We start from the raw sequence: 16,588 nt of genomic DNA, 5'->3' as shown, positions 1-16,588 counted from the left end.
GGGAGTCTGTAAGGGATAAATATGGGGGAGGAAAATAAAAAAGGAGGAAAGTTTCCTATTCCTCATCACACAACCAGTCTGGAATATCATTGCTAAAAATTTTTCTTTGTGTATTCTGAGTTTTCTTTCTTCACACATTTCCTACTGACCCAGAGGCCTTCCTCAATGTTTCAGGTTATCAGTGTCTTAATTTTTAAAAAATTCTCTGTGGACCCCTACTTAGACCTTCCAAGTTCTTCATACATCTTTCTCTGCCTAGTCAAAATAGCTATTACTTTAGGACATGTGGGAGTATAAAACTACACTGAAGTTGAAGCAATTCTTGCTAACATGTGAATGATGGATAGATGTTGGATTCTTCTTTCATGTAAGCACTTTGAAAAAAAATACTCAGCCTAAGTGAATATGTAAGGTTTAAAATTTCAGGCCTTGAAGCCATGTAAGTAAAACAGGCATTTTCCATAGAAACTTCAACCTATGAACAGAAGGGATTTAGAAATACATGTGGTGGTGGCGTGTGTGAGATGTAAGAGATTGTGCAGGCAGCTCTGCCTGAGAATCAGCTTCTTTTGTGATTTTTGATTTGGGGGAGACAGTCATGGACCCTTTTGAGAGTATGTTGAAGGCTCCCTCCTCACTTACACACAACCTTTTTATGTATTATTTCATGGAATTTATGGACCTTTTTGGAAACCATGGGGTTGAAGATTAAAAAACTCTGCCCAAAGCTGCTGGATTTTTTGGGGGGAGGGCGGGGATAGGGAGGGGGTACTTCTCTTTATTTCTAAGCAAGTGGATCTTAACCATGATTTCATATTAGAATTAACAGGGGGAGCCTACCATCAGATATTCTGATTTAATAGTTATGTAGTGAGTTCTGAGTAGCAGTAATTTTTCAAAAAGCTCTCCTAGTGATTCTGATGTGCAGCTAAGTTTAAGAACCATTGTTCTAAGCTAGTGATTCTCAAAGTGTTGTCCTGGACCAGCTGCATCCTCTGTCTTCATCATGCTCTCTTCACTTTTAATTCACAGATGGCTTGAGGGGGATGGGAGTACAGAGGTAATCATTCTGTCAGGACAGGAGATACAGACTTGAGAGCCATTGTAATAGAAATGGCAGTGTAAACTAGCAGAGTAGATGAGTGGTCTGAAGGAACGTAGCATGTACAGTGAGAAAATAACCACAAGGTCAGCAACTCAGGGAATACCCACAGTTTGAATTAGGAGGAGGAAGAAACACTGCCAGAGGAGAAAGAAACCTGGCAGAGAGACAGGAAGAGAACATGGACTACACAGTGGCATAAAAACTTGAAGACAGGCTGACCAATCAGCAATGTCAAATGAGGCCTGCAGTTGATTGGGCTGATCTTAAAAAAGGACAAAGGAGTTGGCTAGGAGGAAGTCATTGATAACTTTTGACTGAGGAGTTTAATACTGGGGTGGAGGGAAAGTCAGACTCTGGAGATTCAGAAGAGAATGGGAGGAGAAGAATGAGGTGCAGTAGGTATAAAAAATATCTTTCAAGACTGGTTGGGGGACTTTCCTGGTGGCACAGTGGTTAAGAATCTGCCTGCCAATGCAGGGGTCACAGGTTTGAGCCCTGGTCTGGGAAAATCCCACATGCCGCGGAGCAACTAACCCCGTGCGCCACAACGACTGAGCCTGCGTGTCACAACTACAGAAGCCCACATGCCTAGAGCCCGTGCTCTGCACAAGAGAAGCCAACTCAATGAGAAGGCCGCGCACTACAACGAAGAGTAACCCCCGCTCGCCGCAACTAGAGAAAGCCCGCGCGCAGCAACGAAGACCCAACGCAGCCAAAAATAAATAAATAAAATAAATAAATTTATATATATATATATATATATATATATATATATATAAAAGACTGGTTGAGAAAGAAGGAAGGAGGGCAGTGATTGGGAGCAGCAGTGATTGGGAGTAGAAGTATTCATATTTTAAGAACTAAAGGAAGAAGCCTTCAGGAGACTGTATTTGTTGAAGAAGTGGGGAAGAGGAGCTATCATGAGAAAAAAAAACAAAGTCAGGAGTAGAAAAGAAGTAAAAGGACTCAGAGTTGCCTTAGGAGTGGAGAAAGAAAACAAAGAAGGATTTATGTGGAAGAATGGTTTGTGAAGGTAAAGAGTATGAAATAGGTCATGCCCGATCGCATCAAACTTCTTTGTGAAGCAGGAGTAAAATCATTCACTAAGGCTTTAATTTTTTTTTCCTTTTTTGGATAAGAGATGGCAGAAGGTAAAGGTGCACAGGGATTTAGAAGAAGAAAAAAAGGAATGAGAAAAAAATGCATTTCTCTGTGGCCTAGTACTGGCTCTCTCCTTACTTCCGTGTCTCTATTTTGCATACTTCTATAATGTTAGCTCTTGCCTGCTTGACTTAGAGTACTTGACTTTTCAGTAGCTCTTTCCCCAACATGCTCCATAACAGGTCACGGTCCCCAGAATTTGCCCCTAGCCCTCTTCTCTATTCAGTCTCCACTTTCTCCTTGGCCATCACTCCCATGTCTTTATCAAATTGGTTGTCAAATTCAAACCCAGCCCTAGTCTTTCTCTTGAATTCTAGATCTGTATTTAGCTGTCCACTGGACATTTAGTACCTCAGCTTCACAGTGTTTAAAATCAAATTCTTTATCTGCTTCACTGTGAATCAATGTAAACATGCTCCCCTGTCTTCAGGTTCCTGTCTGTCTTTACCACACTCCCCATTAATTACAGTGGTCTCCAAAGCAAGAAGCTATCAATGATCTCTTCATATTTCTCAATTCTGATAACTAATAATTGTCTATTTTTTATTAATTTTACTTCTCAAATATTGCATCTTTTCTAATTCATATCTTGAAGTTCAACCCTCCATTGTCTGTCACAGTAACCTTCTAACAGATCTCTCGGGTTCTAATAATATGTTCCCTCTTTAACCATCGTCCATTTCATGACCAGAGATGTTATTCTAAAATGCAGATCTGTCTATGTCCCTCACCTTTAATGACTATCCATTTCCTACAGCTATGGTTTTCTGGAACCCAGGGTTCTGTAGAGAGGTTTTAAGAACTCCAAAATAAAATTATAAATATGATAATGAAAATGCATTTGTATCACTGATTAAAGTCTATTGCTACAGCATACATGATACAGATACATACGCCAATGGTGAAAAATATACTAAATGTACTACTAGACTTCTGGAGAATCCAGAGAAAAATCCAAGAATATGCATTCATGATGCTTGAAGAACAATAAGTATGAAGGCTAGTATGGCAAGGAAACTTTCCAAACCAAATGGCCCAAAGTATTAATATCACCATTTCCACTACTTTCATGTCTTTACCTGCAATAAGAGAGATGTATTACAAATAAACTACATAATACATACATAACAGGAGAAAGTGCTTAGCTCTAAAACATTAAATCAGGTGGGAAGAATGTGGAAAGATATATTTGTACTCCTCGAATAAAAGTAGGGAAAATAGTAGGAGTAGTGATTTTTTTATAAAGGCGATTACTGAAAATATGTTTGAGGAATCATCCAATTTGCATAGGCAAGCATTAGCTCTTAAGAAAATGCTGTTTTCTTTGCAGAACAGTTTTAGTTTATTCTGTGCAGATCACCAATTTTTATTTTATTTTATTTTGAATGCAGAGAAATTGGATCTGTCATATATTGTTTTTTTTATTGAGGTATACTTGATTTACAGTGTTTCAGGTATACAGTAAAGTGATTCAGATATATATATATATATATATGAATTAAATATATGTATTTACTTTTTTAGATTCTTTTCCATTATATGTTATTACAAGATATTAAATATAGTTCCCTGTGCTATACAGTAGGTCCTTGCTGTTTATCTATTTTATATATAGTATTGTGTATCTGCTAATCCCCAATTCCTAATTTATCCCTCCCCCTTTTTCCCCTTTGGTAACCATAAATTTGTTTTCTATGTCTGTGAGTCTATTTCTGTTTTGCATATAAGTTCATTTGTATCACTTTTTTAGATTCCACATATAAGTGGTATGATATTTGTCTTTGTCTGACTTACTTCACTTAGTATGATAATCACTTAGTCCATCCATGTTGCTGCAAATGGCATTCTTTTTTATGGCTGAATAATATTCCATTTTACACACACACACACACACACACACACACACACATGCCCCAGATCTTCTTTATCCATTCATTTGTCAATGGACATCCAGGTTGCTTCCATGTCTTGGCTACTGTAAATAGTGCTGCTGTGAACACTGGGGTGCATGTATCTTTTTGAATTAGAGTTTTTGTTTTTTCTGGATATATGCCCAGGAGTGGGATTGCTGGATCATATGGTAACTCTATTTTTCATTTTTTAAGGAACCTCCAGACTGTTTTCTGTAGTGGCTGCACCAATTTTGCATTCCCACCAACAGTGTAGGAGGGTTCCCTTTTCTTCACACCCTCTCCAGCACTTATTATTTGTAGACTTTTTGATGACAGCCATTCTGACGAGTGTGAGGTGATATCTCATTGTGGTTTTGATTTGCATTTCTCTAATAATTGGTGATGTGGAGCATCTTTTCATGTGCCTGATGACCATCTGTGTGTCTTCTTTGGAGAAATGTCTATTTAGGTCTTCTGCCCATTTTTTGATTGTTTTTTTGTTTTTGTTTTTGTTTTTTTGATATTGAGCTGTATGAGCTGTTCGTGTATTTTGGAAATTAACCCCTGTCTGTTGCATCATTTGCAAATATTTTCTCCCATTCCATAGATTGTCTTTTTGTTTTGTTTATAGTTTCTTTTGCTGTGCAAAAGTTTTTAAGTTTAATTAGGTCCCATTCATTTATTTCGGCTTTTGTTTTCATTACTGTAGGAGATGGATCCAAAAAAAAATATTGCTGCAATTTATGTCAAAGAGTGTTCTGCCTATGGTTTCCTCTAAGAGTTTTATAGTATCTGGTCTTACATTTAGGTCTTTAATCCATTTTGAGTTTATTTTTGTAAATGGTGTTAGAGAATGTTCTAATTCTTTTACATGTAGCTGTCCAGTTTTTCCAGCACTACTTATTGAAAAGATTGTCTTTTCTCCATTGTGTATTCTTGCCTTCTTCGTCAGAGATTAATTGACTGTAAGTGTGTGGGTTTATTTCTGAGCTTTCTATTCTGTTCCATTGATCTAGTGTCTGTTTTTGTGCCAGTACCATAGTGTTTTGATTACTGTAGCTTTGTAGTATAGTCTGAAGTCAGGGAGCATGAGTCTTCCAGCTCTGTTCTTCCTTCTCAAGATTGTTTTGTCTATTCGGGGTCTTTTGTGTTTCCATGCAAATTAAAAATTTTTTTGTGCTAGTTCTGTGAAAAATGCCATTGGTAACTTGATAGGGATTGCATTGAATCTTTAGATTGCTTTGGGTAGTATGGTCATTTTAACAATATTGATTCTTCCAGTCCAAGCACATGGTATATCTTTCCATCTGTTTGTGTCATCTTCAGTTTCTTCCATCAGCATCTTACAGTTTTTGGAGTACAGGTCTTTTGCCTTCTTAGGTAGGTTTATTCCTAGGTATTTTATTCTTTTTGATGCCATGGTAAATGGGATTGTTTCCTTAATTTCTCTTTCTGATAGTGCATTATTAGTGTATAGAAACTCAACAGATTTCTGTATATTAATTTTGTATCCTACAGCTTTACTGAATTCATTGATGAGCTCTGATAGTTTTCTGGTAGCATTGTTAGGATTTTCTACGTACAGTACCATGTCATCTGCAAACAGTGACAGTTTTACTTCTTCCTTTCTAATTTGGATTCCTTTTATTTCCTTTCCTTCTCTGATTGCTGTGGCTAGGACTTCCAAAACTGTTGAGTAATAGTGGCGAGAGTGGGCATCCTTGTCTTGTTTCTGATCTTAGAGGGAATGCTTTCAGCTTTTCACTGTTGAGTATGATGTTAGCTGTGGGTTTGGCACTTAGTAGGAACAGCAATTTACTCTCCTGACAGGCAGACCATGTGCTTCTCGTTCTTTTCCCTTCCTTGCTCTGTCTGAACCCCAGTTGATGCCCCTTCCTAGGCTGCCCTCACATTTCATCTCCATACAAAGCTGCCAGGAACTCGCTGTGACTGAATTGCTTCCCCCTCATCAGGATAGGCACCTCTACTGAAAAACTCTTTATCTTGGTAGAATGAAAAAGAAACTGGCCACATCATCATCATTATTACTTTTTTTTTTTTTAATAAATTTATTTATTTATTTATTTTTGGCTGCATTGGGTCTTCGTTGCTGAGCGCGGGCTTTCTCTAGTTGTGTCAAGCGGGGGCTACTCTTCATTGCGGTGCGCGGCCTTCTCATTGCGGTGGCTTCTCTTGTCGCGGAGCATGGGCTCTAGGCACACGGGCTTCAGTAGTTGCAGCACGCAGGCTCAGTAGTTGTGGCTCGTGGGCTCTAGAGTGCAGGCTCAGTAATTGTGGCACACAGGCTTAGTTGCTCCACGGCATGTGGGATCTTCCCGGACCAGGGCTTGAACCCCTGTCCCCTGCATTGGCAGGCGGATTCTTAACCACTGTGCCACCAGGGAAGTCCCTATCATTATTACTTTTTGAAGCATCCATTTAAAAGGTCTTGTAGACTCCCTACAAGAAGAAGGCATCTTCTTTTTACTCACCTTATTGTTTTCATTATTTTACCCCTCAAGCAAGCATATTAGACAATTAAAACAAGTTGGAGTCAAACTTTTCAATGTCTTGATTAAGATTTTTATGTTCAGTAGTCAGTGGCATGTAATTTTGGAAGTATGATGCCAGTTTTAATTAATTTTCATAGGTTTGCTAATTAAAACAATTAAGAGGTAGGGCTTACCCATTGGAAAAATAATTGGAGGATCTCTTGAACATTATCCTTGAGGTTTCACACAAGCACAAATGGTGTAAATTTGTTTTAAAAATAGCTGGAAACCTGAAAGAAGTAATTATAACATCAAACCGAAGTTGTGTCTGCATTTATCTTTTAAAAAAATTATAGGAGAGAAAATTTTCCTTGAACTTCTGGAAGCCACTTCTGCCTGCGGCTGTGTTCATGGTGGTAATAATAATTTGGAATAACACCAGACTATTTTTTCAATAACAGCATGATATGTAAACTTTAAACTCTAGAGATCAATGTTGACAAGACAAAATTCTGAGAGATGAGAAAATGAGGGAACAAACACTGAGAAAGCCCAAGGGAATGGAAGGAGAAATATCTAATGTAAATTAATAATAATTCTATTGCCAACAGGATGCAGTCCTTGATATCAGTGGGTTTCCAACTTTTTTGAAGTCACAGATCTTTACAGTCAAAACATATTTCCTAGAAGGTTGACACAGAACATAATTCTTGATAGTAGTGGAATATGACAGGAGTGAATATGAAAAGAAAAATGAACAAGATACAGGAATACTCAAGCAGCAGTTTAATATAGGGGTTAAATGCAAGAACTCCGGTGTCACGCTATCTAGGTTTTAATCCTGGTTCCACCTCTAAAATAGGGGTAATAAAACCTATCCCCCCCCCCAAAAAAAACCCTATCCCAAAGGGTTGTTATGGGGATTAAATGAGTTAATATATGTAAATCACTTAGAACAATGTTCTATCCAAAATAAAGATTAGTTATGTTTATAGTTATCCTCACTCACATTTAAAATATAAAAAAATTAGTAATTTCTCCAAGACACTCCAAAGCAATCTCCATTTTTTAAAAAATAAATTTATTTATTTTTATTTATTTATTTTTGGCTGCATTGGGTCTTTGTTGCTGTGCGTGGGCCTTCTCTAGTTGCAGCGAGCGGGGGCTACTCTTTGTTGCAGTGTGTGGGCTTCTCATTGTGGTGGCTTCTTTTGTCGCGGAGCACAAGCTCTACGTGTGCAGGCTTCAGTAGTTGTGGCACATGGGCTCAGTAGTTGTGGCTCGCGGGCTCTAGAGCGCAGGCTCAGTAGTTGTGGCGCACCGGCTTAGTTGCTCTGCGGCATGTGGGATCTTCCTGGACCAGGGCTCGAACCCGTGTCCCCTGCATTGGTAGGCGGATTCTTAACCACTGCACCACCAGGGAAGCCCCAATCTCCATTGTTGTAGTTTACTCAAATGTTGTTATACAACCTTGCAGAGGCCCAGAGTTTTGGGGAACAATGATTTAAAACCTCAGTATATTATCAGGAGTCTTAAAAATGTTGATACCCTTTGATTCTATAATTTTACCTTAAGGAACCTAGCCTAAGGAAATGATAAAAATGCAAACAATTATAAACAAAAATATTCATCACAGCATTATTTATGAATAAAAATTTTTAAAACTAAATGTCAAAAAATAGGGGAATAAATAAGGAATGATTTAAATAGATGATAGAATATTTATAAGGTAGAATATATGCAGGCATTAAAAATGTTGGCCTCTGGCTATCTTTCATAATGAATGTTAATTATATGTGAAAATGCTGATGGTATAGTGGTAAATGAACTCAGCAAAATATATAACTGTATAGTCTGGTCTTGACTCTTTAAAAATATGTCTAGAATACACCTTTGAAAATATACTAATAAATTAACATTATTTCAGAGGGTTAGAACAAAGGTCATCAAACTTCTTCTGTAAAGTGTCAGCTAATGTAAACATTTTAGGCTTTGCAGACCATAGAGTTTCTGTCACAACTACTAGACTCTGCTGTTGTGGTGTGGAAAGCAGCCATAGGTCGCTGTGTTCCAATAAAACTTGATTTACAAAAAATAGGCCTGTTGGCCATAAAATGCCAACAAATGCATTTATTTCCTTTTTAAATATTTTTCTCAATTTTCCACAGTGAGAAAAACATGAATTACTTTTGTAGTCTAAAAATTAAAATAACACATGTTATAAAAAGCAAAATACTCTTTGCTATAAAGAATAAGAGATACCATAGATAGTTAGAAAATGGCTATTATAGACTTCTGTAATTTATAAATTCATATCAGGTCACGTTAGAAATGACATGCTTAAAAATAAAAGCTTCCAGTGATTGCATATTACACTTAGAATGAAGTCGAAAATATTTTACGTAGCCTGTAAGGCCCAAAAGACCTGACCTCTGGCTTTATCTCCCAATTCATTTCCTACCACTTTCTCCCTTGATCACTTGCTCCAGCAGTGCTTGCATTGACATGGGGCACTGGAATTGAGCATTTAATGCAGACTTGCATAAACAGACTGTTAACTTCCTCATCTTCTCATAAGAAGTCTCTGCCTACAAATCCAAGAGTCTTGGAAACGACTTAAAAAATTTATTCAGTCATCTAAATTCTTTTTAAAAACCTAGGTATTTTTATTGTGTACATAAAATACTTGTAATTTGATTCAGTTTTCTCTATTTTTCATCCAGCCCGCACAAGTTCAAGGAATCAACTAAAACACCAAATAGCCTCAGATTTTATTTTTGAATTTAGAAAAGCTAAAATTTTATAAAGAGCAATAGATAATTTATTTTCCTTTTCGCCTCCCTTTTGTAAATCCTCTTCCACACCCTTGGTTACATTGATACACAGTGTATATATTCATATATCTATCAAACACTTTTTATTTTGCAAAGCAGGTAAAAAAGGGAATGTCTGGTTTTAAGCCGTGTTTCTTTTATTATGAGAAATTTAAGCAAATTTTAGTATGTTTAAAAGCCTTTTTTGTTTCCAAGCCTGTGACCTATATTCATGACCTTTGTTTTTCTATTATCCTTTAGTGGTCTTTTTTTAATATGTTGTAGGACTTTTAATATGTTACGAAAACTAGCTTTTTTCTGTCATATGTGCTGTAAATAACTTTTCTATTTTGTCTTAATCATTTACTTACCTTGCAATACAGAAATTAAAAAAAGTTTTAATGGTCAAATTGATGGGTCTTTGTTGAAGTCTTCTGAAATTTATATGATGCTTTGAAAGACCTTCCCCACTCCAAGACTGTAAAACGAAATTTTTTTTTTCCCCTTAGATCTTTGCTCCATCTGGGATTTATTTTATAGTAAGGAGTGATAGAAAAGTGCATACCGCATTCTTCTGCTGATTTAGTCAGGCAAGACTCTCTGATTGCAGAGTGGTACAGCCTGGTTTCTTTAAGCTATCAGGTACTTATCACTCAAAATATGTGTGAAACCATCCAACAAAATAACATGTTAACCTGTGGCAAAACGTTTTCAATCAGTTATTTAGATCAGTATTTTCTGAACTTCAGTCATTCAAATACTCCTCTGTAATTTTTGACATTTCCACATTAACTCCTATAATATTATTTTCTTAATACTTTAAATTGCCTCTTTTTATGTTGGTACTTTTATTGAAGAAGAAAACTTTATATCAATTTAATATTGTAATTAAATTTCTGAAAGCATACTAAAATAAATAAATAATAAAATAAATTTTTACCTGTACACCACTAAATACCTCACTTACCACTTTGGAAAACAGTGATCTAGTTAAAGTCAAATATATAGAAGTTTGGAGCTCTCTAAAACGAAACATTGGGATGACTGACAGAAATATTGAGTTTTTATACTTGAAGTGTAATTGGTCTGGTAAACACCATACACATACATGCACACATACACACACTTTTTCACTAAAACAAAAGTAAATAGAAAACCTTATTCTGCCTCTCTGGATGAAACATTCTCTACAACTCTAAAGAAACACATTATACTGTTTAAGATAAGTTTTGCTCTTTGCAGATTAAAACACCTGCCACTATATTAAAAATAATGAAATAGAATGGCCCAAGAGGAATTGTAAAGAGTATTTCATTTTGCCTAGTTTTTGAAAATGGATAGCTTCAACACTAATTCCAGGTAGTACAGGCTTTTTTTTTTTTTTTTTTTTTTTAATTAATTAATTTATTTTTGGCTGCATTGGGTCTTCATTGCTGTGCACAGGCTTTCTCTAGTTGCGGCGAGCGGGGGCTACTCTTTGTTGCAGTGCGCGGGCTTCTCATTGCGGTGGCTTCTCTTGCTGCAGAGCACGGGCTCTAGGTGTGAGGGTTTCAGTAGTTGTGGTGCGCGAGCTCAGTAGTTGTGGCTCACGGACTCTAGAGTGCAGGCTCAGTAGTTGTGGCACACGGGCTTAGTTGCTCTGCGTCATATGGTATCTTCCCAGACCAGGGATCGAACCGTGTCCCCTGCATTGGCAGACGGATTCTTAACCACTGCACCACCAGGGAAGTCAAGTACAGGCTTTTTGAGAATAATGATAATCCTACTTGAGTCCAGCTATATCCCTAGACATATAGAATAAAATCTATGGTGAAGATAAATTCTTTTGACCATATATTTACATTCTATATTACTCTTCGTATCTAGAAGTAGATGATGATTTTACAACTCATATTTAGACAACAGGATTTAAGTAATTAGTGAGATAATCTGAGGCAATGTACTATATAGATTCCTGGAGAATAAGGCAGCTGAAGAAGAGGATGTTAGTTTTCAGTCAAACTATATGTACAGCCACTAAGTGAAAAGGGGACACTACTGGGTTGTTCTATGATAACTACAGTTAAAAAAAAAAAAGGTCAAAAAGGTCTTTAAGTGGCAACTAATGATGTAAAATCTCCCAGATATCTAATAGTATGTATTCAGGATATGATACTGTTTCGTTTTATTGCTTCATCAATAATGAAAACAAAGGTAGCTAGTATTTAGTAAGTGATATGCTTACTATGTACCAGGTATCTTTAAAACTCCATCTTATTTAATGCTCATGATATTTCCTCCATATTAGAAGTGAGAAAGTGGAGTCCCTGAGAAGTAAAGCAATCTTGCCCAAGTCACACGATTAGAAAGCAGAAGAGCTTCGAGTAAAACTCAGGCCCTTAGAAGATCAGGCTTTTTCCGTGAAAGCATGATGCTTCCCCAGTCAGTCTAGCTCCTTCCACCTCCTGAGACTAACCTTTCTTCTGTCTTGGAAGGTAAATCCGGTCAGAATAAAGCGCCTGGACCTCACATGCAGCCTCTCTCCTGGCAGGAGAGAGAAGAGCAGTTTAAGGAGCCGAGTCTGGCTTTCACTTAAGAAGGATGGTGATGATAATTGGGGTAATTGTTAAAAAAAAAACAACTGCAGGAGCCACATAAAACCAGTATCTCAAAATAAAAAGTTTTAGACTTTTGTAATAAGTAGTCTTTCAGGCCACAAGGATTTATTCGGCATCCGTGGGGGTGCAGAGCTCTGTATTAGCTTCCTGCACCCCTTCATCCATCCCCCGATTTAGTTCAAATAATTCATGCAGTCTGGGCTGAAAAGAAACAAACAACATTTGTAGGATTTCATTTCATAAATCCCCCTGCAGGGCATTGACTGGCAGCTCACTGCATTTCTTAAAGCACATTTCACATCCCTGGGGTGTACAAAACACTTGCACTAATGTAAATGATGAGAATATCAAATGAAATGTTTATGGAGATTTTTCTAAGCTGCTACTTAGGAACCCATTCTCTGTAGAAATTTGTTGCCAGGATTCCCAAAAATTAAACAGAAATATACTAATTAGAGTCAGCAAATAAGAAAATTTTTTTAGCATTTCCCATAAGGTCATGATATGCTATTCTAAAGGTGATTCTCAGATAATTTTGGGAAACAAGTTATCAGGCACTATAAAAGAGTAGTCAGTCAAAGGTAGTTACTCAGTGAGGATGTGGAGAAAAGGGAACCCTTGTGCACTGTTGGTGGAAATGTAAATTGGTGCAGCCACTGTTGTAAACAGTGTGGAGGTTTTTCAAAAAATTAAAAAATTTAAAATATGATCCCGCAATTCCACTTCTGAGTGTTTATCCGAATAAAACACAAACTTGAAAAGACATATGCACTCCTGTGTTCATTGCAGCATTGTTTACAATAGCCAAAATATGGAAACAACCTAAGTGTCCATCAGTGGATGAATGGATAAAGATGTGGCATACACACACACACACACACACACACACCAGAATATTATCAGCTATAAAAAAGAACTAAATCTTGCCATTTGCAACAACATGGATGGACCTTGAGGGCATTATGCTAAGTGAAATAAGACAGACAGAGAAAGACAATTACCATATAATTTCACTTACACATGAAATCTAAAAAACAAAAGAACAAACAAAACAAAACAGAAACAGACTCATAGATAGAGAAAACAAACTGGTGGTTGCCGGAGGGGAGGGAGTTGGTGCAAAATAGGTGAAGGTGATTAAAAGATACAGAATTCCAGTTGTAAAATAAGTCATGGGGATGTAATGTACAACATAGGGAATATAGTCAATAATATTGTAATAACCTTGTACTGTGACAGATTGTTACTAGACTTATTGTGGTGATCATTTCAAATGTATATAAATATTGAATCACTATGATGCACACCTGAAACTAATATGGTATTATATGTCAGTTATACTTCAATTAAAAATGTAGTTGCTCAAAGTAAACATTGTATGGTATACAGAGAATAGACTTGAGAGACAAATAAACCTAGGTTCTAGACTCTGATCCATCAGTTCTTAATTGACTAATCATATAATAAAGAAGTCTCTGAGAAACAATGCCCACATTTGTTAAAATAGGGATAATACCTGTCTCAGGGGACAGTTATGGGGATTAAATGAAATAATGACCAATGTAAAACACATAGCAAACTTGCTGGCACTTAGAAGGTATTCAACAAATGTTAATTCCTTTCCCCTTTTGCATCCCAAATAGTTACAATATACTGATCACTTACCTATTTACCTGATTTCTAATTGACAAACAAAAGCTACAGGGGAAAATATAATCTTAAAGAGATCAAGATCAAGGTTGTCAGATATTTCTTATAGCGAGGTACCTTGCATTGTAGGCACATTTGATGTAGAGTTGAAGTTTCTTTGCAGAACACATTAGCATGTCATGTAATCTAGTCTGCAGAAAAATAAAGGACATTTCAATAGTGGCTCCATTTTGTAATTTTTATGAGTATTATCACCAAAGTGATCTTTGATCATATACCAATTCTCATTTCATTATGTTTATAATTTATTTTTTATATTTATAGAGGTACCCCAAATGTTTTGTTAATTTACTTTTTAAAAGCTACTGTAAGGTATGATGTATAACAATCATGGAATAATAATAATGGAACAATAATTATAGATAATATGTTAGCTAAAATATAGCACTTACCACATGCCAAGTATCTGATGTGTGCATTTAACTGCTTTACCTCATTTAATACATCCAACAACCCAAAGAGAAGGTATTATTATTATTATTATTATCCTGTTTTACAGTTGAGAAATGGCACAGAGTGATTAAGTGCCCGAGATCTAAAGTAGATATGTAAAGTAGGAAACATAAAAGGGAGGGAAAAAATGATAAAGTATCTGTTTATTATAAAATTTTAGCTTTTCTAAATTCAAAACTAAAATTTGAGGCTATTTGGTATTTTCGTTGGTTCCTTGAACTATTTGGGCTGTTGCCCTATCAAGAATCTTCTCACTATGATAGTGTGGATTTGTTTCCTTTGTCACAGGCTGTACTTTTCTATAACAAATATCTGGATGAAAACTACAGAAAATTGAATAAAGTACTTTTTTTTGTACACAGTACAAATACCTACATTTTTAAAGAATTGCTCCAATGACTGAACAGATTTTTTTTTTTAAGTTATTTCCAAGACCCTTGGATTTGTAGGCAGAGTCTTTGTATGAGAAGTTGTTAGTGGTACCACTGTTATGTCATATGTGGATCTAGGGTTGTGGACTATAAAGGTGAATATGATATAATCTTGCCTGAAATGAACAGGGTACTTATATTGGCAATGTCAGCTATTTGATTTCCTGAAATATTCTGAGGGATAATATAACCATATTATGACCTGTTCATAGGTTCCAAGTATTCCTTAACAGCAACTGCCAGTCAGTGTTAAATCTGGCTTGAACACACTATAATTTCAATTAAGTGACAAACCATTTAAATATGCACATAAATAAATTGCATAGAAAAATTATGGAAGGAGAGCAGAATGATCTACCTAATGCATGTCACACTCATGGTAAACACCTATCATGACAAATTTCCCTGACATTCTTCTCTCTAGTGAAAATATATACAGTAATATTTCTATTAAGGATGCTTTTAACAATAAACTTTGATGTCAGAAGCCTCGTTGTGAGAAGGAGAAGGAGGATTAGAGACAGCTTTTGGGGCATTGTTGTCTTGCCAGTTTAATGGGACAATGTACTCAAGTGTTAAGTGTATATTGCCGTGGATTTTGGTCTTTTGGGCTACTTGGGAGATTGTGTCCACTCTTAAGTGGATCTTAAGAGGCCAAATGGCAGGGGGCATTTTTGCTAGTTTCAGGCCACTTAAATCCAGAGAGTAAGGTATTTCAGTGAGGCTTCTGTCCTGGTTTGCCTTGGAGAAGTTCGTATATGAGATGGTTTCCTTCTCTTCTATACAGTGGTTGCCACGAACCCAGATCTGAGGAAATGAGATCTGGTCCAATCTCCCTCCCACTCAACTCTCCCCAAGTCCAAATCAAGTGTGTGACTGTGGACATATGACAATCTCTTCATGCCTCAGTTTCCTTATCTGTAAACTTAGGGTGATAATAGAACGTGTCTTACAAGGTGGTTGTAAGGATTAGTATTACCTGTGATTAGATGATTGTATGGTGGAACAGATCTGGGTTCAAATACTGGTCTTACTGTATAATACTACCCCTGTGACCTTGGGCAAAATACTGAATCTTCTGAGCAACAGTTTCTGTACACTGCCAACCTTTCAGGGTGGATGAGGATAAAAAAATTAAAAAATAATGTATGAAAATTACCTAGACCATGCTAAGTATGTGTATGTGTATGTTAGTTATTTTAAATTAAGCCCTCATTTGTGTGTCTACTATGTTTAAGGCCCTGTGATACTTGCTGTAAGGGACATGTGGATTTATAGCATGGCTGGTATTGAATTATGAAGAAGGAAGTTGTTATATCACTGTATTAGCCATTGTTTTCTCATATTCTTATCATCTGGTTCAAAGAGTTGTCACAAATATATAATACCCCTGAAGTGATTTGAGGATAAAGTGCTTAATTGCCTCTAAGCATTTATTAGTTTCACCAGTTATCAAATGGCTTATTCTGACACTGAGCCAATCTGTTATATATGGACACAAAAATTATTTTCTTTCAAATCACTTTGCATCTGACTGATATGTAAATTATATTTTGGACTTTTCCACTAGTAGGTACAGTACCTGTAAATCACATATAGGTTAGCTACTTGTAATCATGTTTTTTAAAACATGAAGTCCCTTATTTTATACATACAAAACAGAAAAATATATATTGTTTTATATTTATATTGTTTTATGCATATAAATATAATGTATGATAATAATAAAACAAAAATGCATGTACCCTCTACTCTGGTCAAGAAGTAGAAGTATCTGTCCCTAATTCCTGTCTTTCCTTAGAAAAGAGTAACCATTCTTCTGAGGTTTGTGTTTCTCATTGTTTTCTTTTTATCCTAGTGTTGTTACATTTGTATGTGTATACATCTCACCAACTTACAAATTATTTGATGAAAAAGAAAATGTTCCATCTATC

Source organism: Balaenoptera ricei, chromosome 4 (assembly GCF_028023285.1).
Source record: "Balaenoptera ricei isolate mBalRic1 chromosome 4, mBalRic1.hap2, whole genome shotgun sequence".
Classification (NCBI taxonomy): domain Eukaryota; kingdom Metazoa; phylum Chordata; class Mammalia; order Artiodactyla; family Balaenopteridae; genus Balaenoptera; species Balaenoptera ricei.
Note: the sequence above shows the minus strand (reverse complement) of the source record.